Source organism: Pseudorca crassidens, chromosome X (genome assembly GCF_039906515.1).
Source record: "Pseudorca crassidens isolate mPseCra1 chromosome X, mPseCra1.hap1, whole genome shotgun sequence".
Taxonomy (NCBI): Eukaryota; Metazoa; Chordata; class Mammalia; order Artiodactyla; family Delphinidae; genus Pseudorca; species Pseudorca crassidens.
This window is the reverse complement of record NC_090317.1, coordinates 61,560,725-61,574,820: the sequence shown is the minus strand read 5'-3', so window position 1 is coordinate 61,574,820 and position 14,096 is coordinate 61,560,725.

Below are 14,096 nucleotides of genomic sequence, written 5' to 3'. Positions count from 1 at the left end.
GGATAAGACAGGAATAAAGACACAGACCTACTAGAGAATGGACTTGAAGATATGTGGAGGGGGAAGGGTAAGCTGTGACAAAGCGCAAGAGAGGCATAGACATATACACACTACCAAACATAAGGTAAATATCTAGTGGGAAGCAGCCGCATAGCACAAGGAGATCCACTCGGTGCTTTGTGACCGCCTGGGCAGTTGGGGTAGGGAGTGTGGGAGAGAGGGAGATGCAAGAAGGAAGAGATATGGGAACATATGTATATGTATAACTGATTCACTTTGTTATAAAGCAGAAACTAACACACCATTGTAATGCAATTATACTCCAATAAAGATGTAAAAAAAATAAATGACACAGTAGATGAGATGGACTTAATTGATATACTTTTTAAATAAAATTATATATTTATTTGTTTATTTATTTTTCTGTTTATTTATGGTAGCATTGGGTCTTCATTGCTGCACAAGGGCTGTCTATATTTGGAGTGACCTGGGGCTACTCTTTGTTGTAGTACACAGGCTTCTCATTGCAGTGGCTTCTCTTGTTGCAGAGCATGGGGTCTAGGCATGTGGGTTTCTGTAGTTGTGGCACGCAGGCTCAGTAGTTGTGGTTCCCAGGCTCTAGAGTGTAGGCTCAGTAGTTGTGGTGCATGGGCTTATTTATCCTGAGGCATGTGGCATCTTCCTGGACCAGGGCTTGAACCCATGTCACCTGCATTGTCAGGCAGATTCTTAACCAATGCACCACCAGGGAAGCAGATAGACTTAACTGATATATAGAGGACACTCCATCCAAAAACAAAGAATGTAATTTCTTCTCAACTGCACACAAATCATTCTCCAAGACAGATCACATATTGGGTCACAATTTACTCCTCGGTAAATTTAAGAAAATTGAAATTGTATCAGGCATCTTTTCCCACCACAGTGTTATGAGACTACATACCAATTACAGGGAAAAAACTGTAAAATATTCAAACACATGGAGGCTAAATGATATGCTAATAAACAAAAAAGAGGTCACTGAAATAATCAAAGAGGAAATTTTAAAATACCAAAAAGAAATGACAATGAAAACTGGATGATGGGACACCTATGGGATACAGCAAAAGGAGTTCTAGGAGAGAATTTTATAGCAATAAAATACTACTTCAAGAAACAGGAAAAATATCAAAAAAAACAAATAAACTTACACATAAAGCAATTAGAGAAAGAACAATAAAGCTGATTCACTTTGTTATAGAACAGAAACGAACACACCATTGTGAAGCAATTGTACTCCAATAAAGATGTTAAAAAAAAACTAACCCAAAGTTAACAGAAGGAAAAAAATCATAAAAATCAGATCAGAAATAAATGAAAATGAAATGAAGGAAACAATAGCAAAGATCAATAAAACTAAAAGCTGGTTCTTTGAGAAGATAAACAAAATTGATAAACCATTACTAGACTCATCAAGAAAAAATGGGAGAAGACTCAAATCAACAGAATTAGAAATGAAAAAAGAAAAGTAACAACTGTCACAGCACAAATACAAAGGAACATTAGAGATTACTACAAGCAGCTATATGCCAAAAAAATGGACAACCTGGAAGAAATGGACAAATTCTTAGAAAAATACAACCTTCCAAGATGGAACAAAGAAGAAAAATAAAATATTAATCTATGAACCACAAACATCAAAATTGAAACTGTGATTTAAAATCTTCCAAAAAAAAAGCCTGGGGCCTGATGGCTTTACAGGTGAATTATATCAAACATTTAGAGAAGAGCTAACACCAATATTTCTCAAAATCTTCCAAAATATAGAACAGGGAGGAACACTCCAAAACTCATTCTATGAGGCCATTATCACCCTGTGGAATACTGAAAGCATTCCTCTAAGATCAAGAACAAGACTAAGCTGCCCACTCTCACAACTATTATTCAACTTAGTCTTAGAAGTTTTAGCCATGGTAATCATAGAAGAAAAAGAAATAAAAGTAATCCAAATTGGAAAAGAAGAAGTAAAATTGTCACTGTTTGCAGATGACATGATACTATACATAGAAAATCATAAAGATGCCACCAGAAAACTACTATAGCTAATCAGTGAATTTGGTAAAGTAGCAGGATACAAAATTAATGCACAGAAATCTCTGGCATTCCTATACACTAACAATGAAAATTCAGAAGGAGAAATTAAGGAAACACTCCCATTTACCATTGCAACGAAAATAACAATATAAGTAGGAATAAACCGACCTAAGGAGACAAATGACCTATATGCAGAAAACTCTAAGACACTGATGAAAGAAATCAAGGGTGATACAACAGATGCAGAGATATACCATGTTCTTGGATTGGAAGAATCAACATTGTGAAAATGACTATACTATCCAAAACAATTTACAGATTCAGTGCAATCCCTATCAAATTACCAATGGCATTTTTTACAGAGCTAGAACAAATATTCTTAAATTTTTTATGGAGACACAAAAGACCCTGGGTAGCAAAAGCAAACTTGAGAAAGAAAAACAGAGCTGGGGGAATCAGGCTCCCTGACTTCAGAGTATACTACAAAGCTATAGTAATCAAGACAGTATGGAATTGGTGCAAAAACAGAAATATAGATCAATGGAACAGGATAGAAAACCCAGAGAGAAACCCACACAACTATGGTCAACTAACATGATAAAGGAGGCAATAATATAAAATGCAGAAAACACACGCTCTTCAATAAGTGGTGCTGGGAAAACTGGACAGCTACATGTAAAAGAATGAAATTAGAACACTTCCTATTAGCATACACAAAAATAAACTCAAAATGGATTAAAGACCTAAATGTAAGGCCAGACACTATAAAACTCTTCAAGGAAAACATAGATAGAACACTCTATGAATTAAATAACAGCAAGATCCTTTTTAACCCACCTCCTAGAGTAATGGAAATAAAAACAAAAATAAACAAATGGGACCTAATGAACCTTAAAAGCTTTTTCACAGCAAAGGAAATCATAAACAAGATGAAAAGACAACCCTCAGAAAGGGAGAAAATACGTGCAAATGGAGCAACTGACAAAGAATTAATCTCCAAAATATGCAAGCAGCTCATGCAGCTCAATATCAAAGAAACAAAAAATCCAATCCAAAAATAGGTGGAAGACCTAAATAGACATTTCCCAAAGAAGACATACAGATTTCCAACATACACATGAAAAGATGCTTCACATCACTAATCATTAGAGAAATGTAAATCAAAACTGCAATGAGGTATTACCTCACACTAGTCAAATGACCATCATCAAAAAATCTACAAACAATAAATGCTGGAGAGGTTGTGGAGAAAAGGGAACCCTCCTGCTGTGTTGGTTGGAATATAAATTGATCCAGCCACAAAAGAGAACACTATGGACGTTCCTTAAAAATCTAAAAATAGAACTACCGTATGACCCAGCAATCCCATTAGTGGGCGTATACCCTGAGAAAACAATAATTCAAAAGGAGACGTGTACCACAATGTTCATTGCAGCACTATTTACAATAGCCAGGACATGAATACAAACAAAATGTCCAGTGACAGATGAATGGGTAAAGAAGATGTGGCACATATATCCAATGGAATATTACTCAGTCATAAAAAGAAATGAAATTGAGTTATTTATAGTTAGGTGGCTGGACCTAGAGTCTGTCATATAGAGTGAAGTAAGTCAGAAACAGAAAAACAAATACCATATGCTAATGCTTATATATATAATCTAAAAAAAACCAAGTTGCTGATGAACATATTAGCAGGACAGGAATAAAGACGTTGACATAGAGCACGGCCTTGAGGACACGTGGAGGAAGGGGAACCTGGGGCAAAGTGAGAGTAGCATTGACATATATACACTACCAAATGTAAAATGGATGGCTAGTGGGAAGTTGCTCTATAGCACAGTGAGATCAGCTCGATGCTCTGTGATGACCTAGATGGGTGGTATAGGGCATTTGGGAGGGAGACTCAAGAGGGAGGAGATATGGGGATATATGTATACATATAGCTGATTTACTTTGTTGTACAGCAGAAACCAACACACCATTGTAGAGAAAATATAGTCCAATAAAGATGGAAAAAAGCCAATTACAGAATGTTTGGATTTGCAGAAGAACACAAGGATAAACAGTCAAGAGCTTATTTAAATAAAACAATTGCTGAGAATTTCCCAAACCTGGGGAGAGACTTGGCCATCCCAGCTCATGAAGCTTATAGCTCATACCATTATTTGAATCTAAAATGATCTTCTCCAAGAATTATAATAAATTTTCAAAAATCAAGGACAAAAGATAAGCCTAAAGGCAGCAGGAGAAAAGATTTTGACTTACAAAGGAACCTCATTACGCCTAGTATTGCATTTCTCAACAGAAACCTTACAAATCAGAAGATAGTGGGATGATATATTCAAAGTGCAAAAAGAAAAAAAAATTGGCTACCAATAACACTCTATATAGCAAAGTTATCCTTCAAAAGTGAAGGAGAAATAGAATTCTACAGAAACAAAGCTGAGAGAATTAATCACCACTAGACCTACATTACAAGAATTGCTGAAAGGAGCTTTCTCTCTTTTCTTCATGGTGAGTCTAGCTAAAGGATTATTAATTTTGTTTATCTCTTCAAAGAACCAACTGATAGTTTTATTGTTATTTTCCATTTTTTTTTGTCTGTGTTACATATATTTCCACTTAGCTCTTTATTATTTTCTACTAACTTTGGGCTTCATTTGTTCTTCTTTTTCTAGCTCCTTTAAATAAAAACTTAGATTGCTTATTTAAGACATTTCTTGTTTTTGAGGTAGGCCAGTATCGCTATAAACTTCCCTCTTAGAACTGCTTCTGCTACATCCCATGGATTTTGAAATGATGTATTTCCATTTTTATTTGTCTCAAGGTATTTTTTTTAATTTCCCTTTTGATTTCTTCATTGGTCTATTGGTTGTTCTGTAGCATGCTGTTTGATCTCTACACATTTGTGTTTTTTCTGGTTATATTCTTATAATTGATTTCTAGTCATATTATTTCTATTTTTGTCTGATTCAGTCTTGGAAGTATACCTTTCTAAGAATTTGTCCATTATTTCCAGGTTGTCCATTTTATTGGCATATAGTTGCTTGTAATAGCCTCTTATGATGCTTTGTATTTCTCTGGTGTCCATTGTAACTTCTCCTTTTTCATTTCTATTTTTATTGACTTGATTCCTCTACCTCTTTTTCTTGATGAGTCTGGCTAAAAGTTTATCAATTTTGTTTATCTTCTCTTAGAACCAGCTTTTTGTTTTATTGGTCTTTGCTATTGTTTCGGTTGTTTCTATTTAATTTAATTCCGCTCTAATCTTTATGATTTTCTTCCTACTACTAACTTTGGGTTTTGTTTGTTCTCTTCCTACTACTAACTTTGGGTTTTGTTTTTCTTCTTTCTCTAGTTCCTTTAGGTGTAAATTTAGGTTGTATATTTGAGATTTTTCTTGTTTCTTGAGGTAGGATTGCGTTGCATAAACTTCCCTCTTAGAGATGCTTTTGCTGCATCCCATAGGTTTTGGATCATCGTGTTTTCATTGCCATTTGTCTCTAGGTATTTTTGATTTCCCGTTTGCTTTCTTCAGTGGTTTCTTGGTTATTTAATACGGTATTGTTTAGCATCCAAATGTTTGTGTTTTTTACAGTTTTTTTTCCTATAATTGATTTCTAATCTCATAGCATTGTGGTCACAAAAGATACTTGATATGACTTCAATTTTCTTAAATTTACTGAGGCTTGATTTGTGGCCCAAGGTGTGATATATCCTGGAGAAAGTACCATGTGCACTTTAGAAGAAAGTGTAATTTGCTGTTTTTGGATGAAATGTCCTATAAGTATCAATTAAATCTATATGGTCTATTGTGTCATTTAAAGCTTGTGTTTTCTTGTTAATTTTCTGTCTGAATGATCTTTCCATTGGTGTAAGTGAGGTGTTAAAGTACCCCACTATTTTTGTGTTACTGTTGATTTCCTCTTTTATAGCTGTTGGCATTTTCCTTACGTATTGAAGTGCTCCTATATTGTGTGCATAGATATTTACAATTGTTATATCTTCTACTTGGATTGATCCCTTGATCATTACATAGTGTCCGTCCTTGTCTCTCATAATATTCTTTATTTTAAAGTTTATTTTTTTCTGATATAAGTATTGCTACTCCATCTTTCTTTTGATTTCCATTAACATGGAATATCTTTTTCTATCCCCTCACTTTCGGTCTGTATGTCTCCCTAGGTCTGAAGTGGGTCTCCTGTAGACAGCATATATACAGGTCTTGTTTTTGTATCCATTCAGACAGTCTGTTTCTTTTGGTTGGAGCATTTAATTCATTCTCATTTAAGGTAATTATCGACATGTATATTCCTATTATCATTTTCATAATTGTTTTGGGTTTGTTTTTGTAGGTCCTTTTCTTCTCCTTTATTTACCACTTAGAGAAGTTCCTTTACCATTTGTTGTAGAGCTGGTTTGGTCATGCTGAATTCTCTTAGCTTTTACTTGTCTATAAAGATTTAGATTTCACCATCAAATCTGAACGATAACTGGGTAGCATATTCTTGGTTCATCTTCTTCCCTTTCATCACTTTAAATATGTCCTGCCACTCCCTTCTGGCTTGCAGAGTTTCTGCTGACAAATCTGCTGTTAACCTGATGGGGGTTCCCTTGTATGTTATTTGCCATTTTTTCCTTGTTGCTTTTAATAATTTTTCTTTGCCTTATTTTTTTTTTCAATTTGATTACTATGTGTCTCAGAGTATTTCTCCTTGGGTTTATCCTGCCTGGGACTCTCTGAACTTCCTGGACTTTGGTGGCTATTTCCTTTCCCATTTTAGGGATGTTTTTGACTATAATATCTTCAAATATTTTCTCAGGTCCTTTCTCTCTCTCTTCTCCTTCCAGGACCACTATAATGCAAATGTTAGTGCATTTAATGTTGTCCCACGGGTCTCTTAGGCTGTCTTCATTTCTTTTCACTCTTTTTTCTTTAATCTGTTCCATGGCAGTGATTTCCACCATTCTGTCTTCCAGGTCACTTATCCATTCACTGCCTTAGTTATTCTGCTATTGATTCCTTCTAGTGCATTTTTCATTTCAGTTATTGTATTGTTCATCTCTGTTTGTTCTTTAATTCTTCTAGGTCTTTAACATTTCTTGCATCTTCTTGGTCCTTGCCTCCATTCTTTTTCTGAGGTCCTGGGTCACCTTCACTTTCATTCTGAATTCTTTTTCTGGAAGGTTGCTTATCTCCACTTCATTTAGTTGTTTTTCTGGTGTTTTATCTTGTTCCTTCATCTAGGACATAGGAATCTGCCTTTTCATTTTGTCTGTCTTTCTGTTATTGTGGTTTTCATTCCAAAGGCTGCAGGATTTTAGTTCTTCTTGCTTCTGCTGTCTGCCCTTTGGTGGATGAGTCTATCTAAGAGGCTTGTGAAAGCCTCCTGATGGGAGGGACTGGTGGTGAGTAGAGCTGCTTGTTGCTCTGGTGGGCAGAGCTCAGTAAAACTTTAATCTACTTGTATGCTGTTGGGTGGGGCTGAGTTTCCTCCCTGTTGGTTGTTTGGCCTGAGGCAACCAGCACTGGAGACTACAGGCTCTTTAGTGTGTCTAATGGTGGACTCTGTGATGGCTGACACCACTGAGTACTTCAGAGGACTTCTGCTGCAAGTGCCCTTGTCCCTACGGTGAGCCACAACAACAAACCCCCACAGGACACCCTCCAATACTAGCAGGTAGGTCTGGTTCAGTGTCCTATGGGGTCACTGCTCCTTCCCCCTCGGTCCTGCTATGCACACTACTTTGTGTGTGTCCTCCAAGTGTGGAGTCACTTTTTCCCCTAGTCCTGTGGAAATCTTGCAATCAAATCCCGCTGGCCTTCAAAGTCTGATTCCCTGGGGATTCCTCCTCCCATGGCTGGAGGCCCAGGTTGGGAAGCCTGAAATGGAGTTCAGAACCTTCACTCCAGTGGGTGGACTTCTATAGTATAATTGTTCTCCAGTTTGTGCGTCACCAACCCAGCAGTTATGGGATTTGATTTTATTGTAATTGCACCACACCTACCATCTCATTGTGGCTTCTCCTTTGTCTTTGTATGTGTGATATCTTTTTTGGTGAGTTTCACCGTCTTCTCGATTATTGTTCATCAGTTAATTGTGATTCCACTGCTCTTGCAAGAGAGAGTGAGCACACATCTTGATGAAATTTTTGTCTGAAGATCTATCCAAAGATGTCAATGAGGTATTAAAATCCCCAACTGGGACTTCCCTGGCGGTCCAGTGGTTAATACTTTACACTTCCATTGTAGGGGCCACAGGTTCGATCCCTGGTTGGGGAACTAAGATCCTGCATGTAGTGCGGCACAGCCAAAAATAAAAATAAAATGAAAGCAAGCAGTACAATATATTTAAAGTCTCCTAATATTATTGTATTGCTTTCAATATCTCCCTTTATGTATGTAAATATTTTCTTTATATATTTAGGTTCTCTACCAATATACACTTAGTAGCCAGATGTACTAGTTATTCTTTGTTTTTAACTTAATTACTTTTACATATTAATAAGGTGACCAATTGGATATCAAGAATTTACACAAAGTAATATTGCTTTGATAAAGTCACCATGGTCCAGATACATCTGGGCTTAATCTTCGAAGATTTATAATCTGGACATACTAGTAAGCAATCCAATGAAGAGAATATTTTCAATAGCTGACATACAATAAGTTCTCCAGGCCAAAGTGACCTTGAGAAAAGAACAAAGCTGGAGGCATCACTCCCTGCTGTCAAACTATACTACAAAACTACAGTAATCAGAACAGATTTTTACTGGCAAAGAAAGGAGCAGAAATCAATAGAAAAGAATATAGAGCACAGAAATAAACCCACCCTTGTATGATCAATTAATCTATGACAAAGGAGGTAAGAATATACAATGGTGAAAAGAAGCATCTTAAATTAGTTTGGGAAAACTTAATAACTACAAGCTAAGGAATCAAAGTGATTAATTTCTCACACCATATAAAAAGAGAAACTCAAAATGGATTAAAGTCTTAAATGTAAGATATGAATCCATAAATTTCTGAGAAGAAAATATAGGTTCTCTGACATCAGTTCCAGGAATATTTTTTTTTTAATATATCTCCTTACACTAGGGGAACAAAAGCAAAAATAAACAAATAGGACTATCTCAAACTAAAATGATTTGTACAGCAAAGGAAGCTATCAACAAAATGAAAAGGCATTCTATTAAATGTGATAAGATATTTTAAACAATATATCCAATAAGAGTTTAGTATCAAAATATGCAATGTATTCATAGAACTAAACACCAAAACAAATGAAGAAACAAGATCCAGTTTAAAAATGGACAAAGGACCTGAATAGACATTTTAATAAAGAAGATATACATATCACCAACAGACACATGAAAAGATTCTCAATGTCATTATTCATTAGGTAAATACAAATCAAAACCACAATGAGGTACAACCTCACACCTGACAGGATGGCTTTCATCCAATAGAAAACAAATTACAAGTGCTGACAAGTATGAGGAGAAAAAAGAATCATTGTGCACTGTTGGTGGGATTGTAAATCAGTGCAGTCAGTACAGAAAACAATATGGAGTTTCCTCAAAAAAAAAAAAAAATAGAACTTCCATATGAACCAGCAATTTAATTTCTCAGTATTTACCTGAAGAAAACAAAAACACTATTTTAAAATTATGTATGTACACCAAAGATTTTGCAACATTTTTTACAATAGCCAAGATATGGAAAACATAAATATCCATTGACAGATAAATGGATACATATAATACAGTGTATATAAATGGAATATTATTTATTACTGTGCCATTAAAAAATCTTGCCATTTTCCACAACATGGATGGATCTAGTATGTATTATCTTAAATGAAATAAATCAGACAGAGAAAACAAACACCATATTATTGTCTCACTTATATATGAAATCTAAAAAGCTAAAGAAACAAACAAAACAAAATGAAAACTAACTCACTGGTATAGAGAACCAAAGGTTGGTTGCCAAAGTGGAGATGGCTGTGGGGGCAAAATAGGTGCAAACCTGAGATAATAATGTTGAAGTAGGAGAACACTGATCTCACTTCCCTCCATGAACACATCAAAAAGTGCATCTATATGTGGAGCAACTCTTACTGGAAACAAAATAGAGAGTGGCAGAAATACTCTTCAGCAACCAAGGCTGTAAAGAAAAATCCACATGGAGTTCAGTAGGAACGGAGGAGAAGTGATCAGATTGGGACCTTTGCCTCTTGCAGGGAACACAGAAGATGATAGAGATATCATGAGCTCAGAAATACTCACCAGTAGCATGAAGTTTCAGCCACATATTGTTGCTCCCCAATCCTGAGATCCAACCCCAGGAGGAAGAGTCCCATAAGTTAGTTTGAAAACCAGTGGGATTTACAGGAGGGATGTAAGAAACTGAGACTCCATTCATGAAGAACATGCACACGTGCTTGCTTACTCCTGGGAAAAAGGCACAGGAAGAAGGTAGAAACTTCCCGGGACTTTGGCCAGTTACACATGATCACCCCTGCATAGGACTGTCCCAGCCCCTCTTACTCAGGCACAGCTCCCCACTAAGGAAGAGGCTGCAATTGCAGAGGATGGTGTACACACGGTGGGGAAAGAGCTGGCTTGAACCCAGCCCTGCTTTTGAATAGGGCAAGAGTGGCCTTTGCTGGTATTCACAAGGGAGGTGGATTGGGAGGTGTCTGAAGCTTTATCTAGCATGTTGGTACTGTCCCAGAATGCACTGCATTCTGCACTGGGTGCCTAATCCAGCACCCCTTGCATCAGTGTTGCTCCCCATAGAGGTAAATGTGCTAATACCAAGAGGGGAGAGAGCATACACTTAAAAGGAATGGAACCAACTCAGACCCAACACTGGTCTTTTGCTCTAGAACTTTGAATACAACTCAAGCCTGCTAGGATGGTGATGGCCACATAGCATAGGAGAAGACACAGCTCACATCTGACTCTGGCTTTAGCCCCTCCATCTGCAGCCTCATCTCCCACCTAGGTAATAGCTGCCAGCACACTCTGGGGGAAGACATGACTCACACTCACTTCAGATCCATCTATCCCACCAAAGTCACTGGGCAAATACAGACTGCATAAGGATGCTCCAACAGAAAGACACCCTTTCAAGACTGGAATAGGTAACTGTTACACCTAATTTCATAGATACAGAGAAAATTAAACAAAAGGAAAAAAACATGGGATTTGTTTCAAACAAAAGAACAAGAAAAATCTCTTGAAAAAACATCTAATGAAACAGAGATAAATAATTTACCAGATAAAGGGTTCCAAGCATTAGTAATAAGAATACTAACTGAACCAGGAAAAACAAAAAAGATGAACACAGTGGAAATTGTAACAAGAAACTAAAAAATATAAAAAGAACCAGTAAGAGATAAAGAATCAAATAACTGAAATGAAAAACACACTAGAAGGAATTAACAGCAAACTAGGTGATACAGGGGAATGCATAAGTGATCTGGAAGATAGAATAATGGATATCACCCAATAGGAACAGCCAAAAGAAAAACAAAATGACTAAATTAGGACAGTTTGAGGGACCTCTGGGAGAAAATCAAGCATACCAACATCTGCATTATAGGGATCCCAGAAGGAGAAGGGAGAGAATGTGGTCAAAAGTGGATGAAATTATGGATGAAAACTTCCCAGAGCTAAAGAAACAAACAAATTTCCAGGTACAGAAAGCACAGAGATTTCCAAAGGAGATGAACCTAAAAAGACATACTCCAAGACAAATCATAATTAAAACAGCAAAGTTAAAAATAAATAGAGAATTTTAAAGTCATCAGGAGAAAAAACATATATTCACATACAAGGTAACCCCATAAAGCTATCAGTTGATTTTTCTGCAAAACCTTTGCATACCAAGAGGGAGTGACATGAAATATTAAAGTGCTTAAAGGGAAAAAAAAACTTTACAATGTAAAATACTCTACCTAGTAAAGTTATCATGAAGAATTGAAGAAGAGATAAAGAACTTCTCAGAGAAGCAAAAACTAAAAGATTCAACAAAGCTAAACTGACCCTACAAGAAGTGTTACTATGACTTCTCTAAGTGGAAAAGAAAAGGATATAAGAAGAAGGAAGAATGTATGAGAAAGGAAAGAATCTCACTAGTAATGACAAATATATTGTAATGGCTGTAGATCAAGCACTTAAATAAATTATTATGAAGACTAAAAAAAATAAACTGTAAAATCAACTATAACTACAATAAACAGTAAAGAGATAAACATGAAGATGTAAAATATAAGATCAAAAACATAAAACACGCAGGGGATAAAAAAGGTGGATCTTCAGAATGTGTTTGAACATGAATGACTGTCAGTTTAAAAAAGTAGATATAGTTATAGCTCAACATATATGAACTTCATGATAAACACAAATCAAAATTCTGTAATAGATACACAAAAACTAGACAGAAAGGAACACAGCATACTAGTAAAGAAAATCATCAAACCACAAAGGAAGAAACTAAAAGGAAAAGAAAAGAACAAAGAAGAACTACAAAAACAACCAGATAACAATTAACAAAAAGGCAATAAGTATATACCTGTCAATAATTACTTTATATATCAATGGACTAAATACTCCAACCAAATAACATAGGGTGGGTGATTGGATTAAAAAAAAAAGATCTGTCTATATGCTGCTTACAAAATACATATTTCAGACCTAAAGACACACAGAGACTAAATGTGAAATGGAAATGACCAGAGACTGGGGTTAGCAATATTCATATCAGATGAAATAGACTTTAAAACAAAGTCTATAACAAAAGATCAAGAAGGGCATTATATAGTGATAAAATTATCAATACAAAGAGAAGATATTACACTTGTTAACATATGTGCACCCAATACAGGCTTTAAGTATATAAAACCTATATTAACAGGCAGAGGCAGAAATTAACAATATTACAGTAATAGTAGGGGATTTCAACACCCCACCTACATCACTGGACAGATAATCAGACAGAATATTAATAAGGAAACAGTGGCCATAAGTGACACCATAGATCAGTTGGACTTAATAGATATCTACAGGATATTCCATCCAAAAACAGCAGAATACACATTCTTTTCAAGTGCACATGGAACATTCTCCAGGATAGATCACATGCTAGGCCACAAAACAGATCTCAACAAATTTAGGAGAACAGAAATTATATCAAGCATTTTTTTCTGACCACAAGGGTATGAAATTAGGAATCAATTACAGGAAGAAAAATGGGAAAAGCAGAATCATGTGGACACTAAACAACATGCTACTAAAAAACTAATGGTTCAATGAAGAAATTGATGAGGAAATCCGAAAATACCTCCAGACAAATGGAAATGTAAAGCCAACACACCAAAACCTATGTGATAACAACAAAAACAGTTATAAAATAATAGTTTATAGTGATACAGGCCTTCTTCAAGAAACTAGAAAAATCTCAAATAAACAACCTAACCTACCATCAAAAGAAAGTGGAAAAAGAGAAAACAAAGCCCATAGTCAGCAGAAGGAAGGAAATAATAAAATTCATAAAGAAAATAAATAAAATATATAGAGAAAATGGAAACAATTAAACCAAAAACTGATTTTTTGAAAACATAAACAAATTTGATAAACAAATTTATCCAGGCTCATCAAACAGAAGAGAAGACTTAAACAAAATAATAAATAAAGAGGAGAAATAACAACTGTTACCACAGAGAAACAAAAAGTTATAAGAGAATGTTATGAACAGTTATATGACAACAAATTGGACAAACTAGAAGAAATGGACAAATGTCAAGTAACATATAACCTGACAAGATTGAATAAGGAAGAAAGACAATCTGAACAGACTGATCACTAGTAGTGAAATTGATTTTGTAATACAAAAATACTCCCAGGAAACAAAAGTCAAGGACCAGACAGCTTCACAGGGGAATACTAACAAACATATAAAGAACTAATACCTATCTTCTCAAACTATTCCAAATAATTGAAGAGAAAGG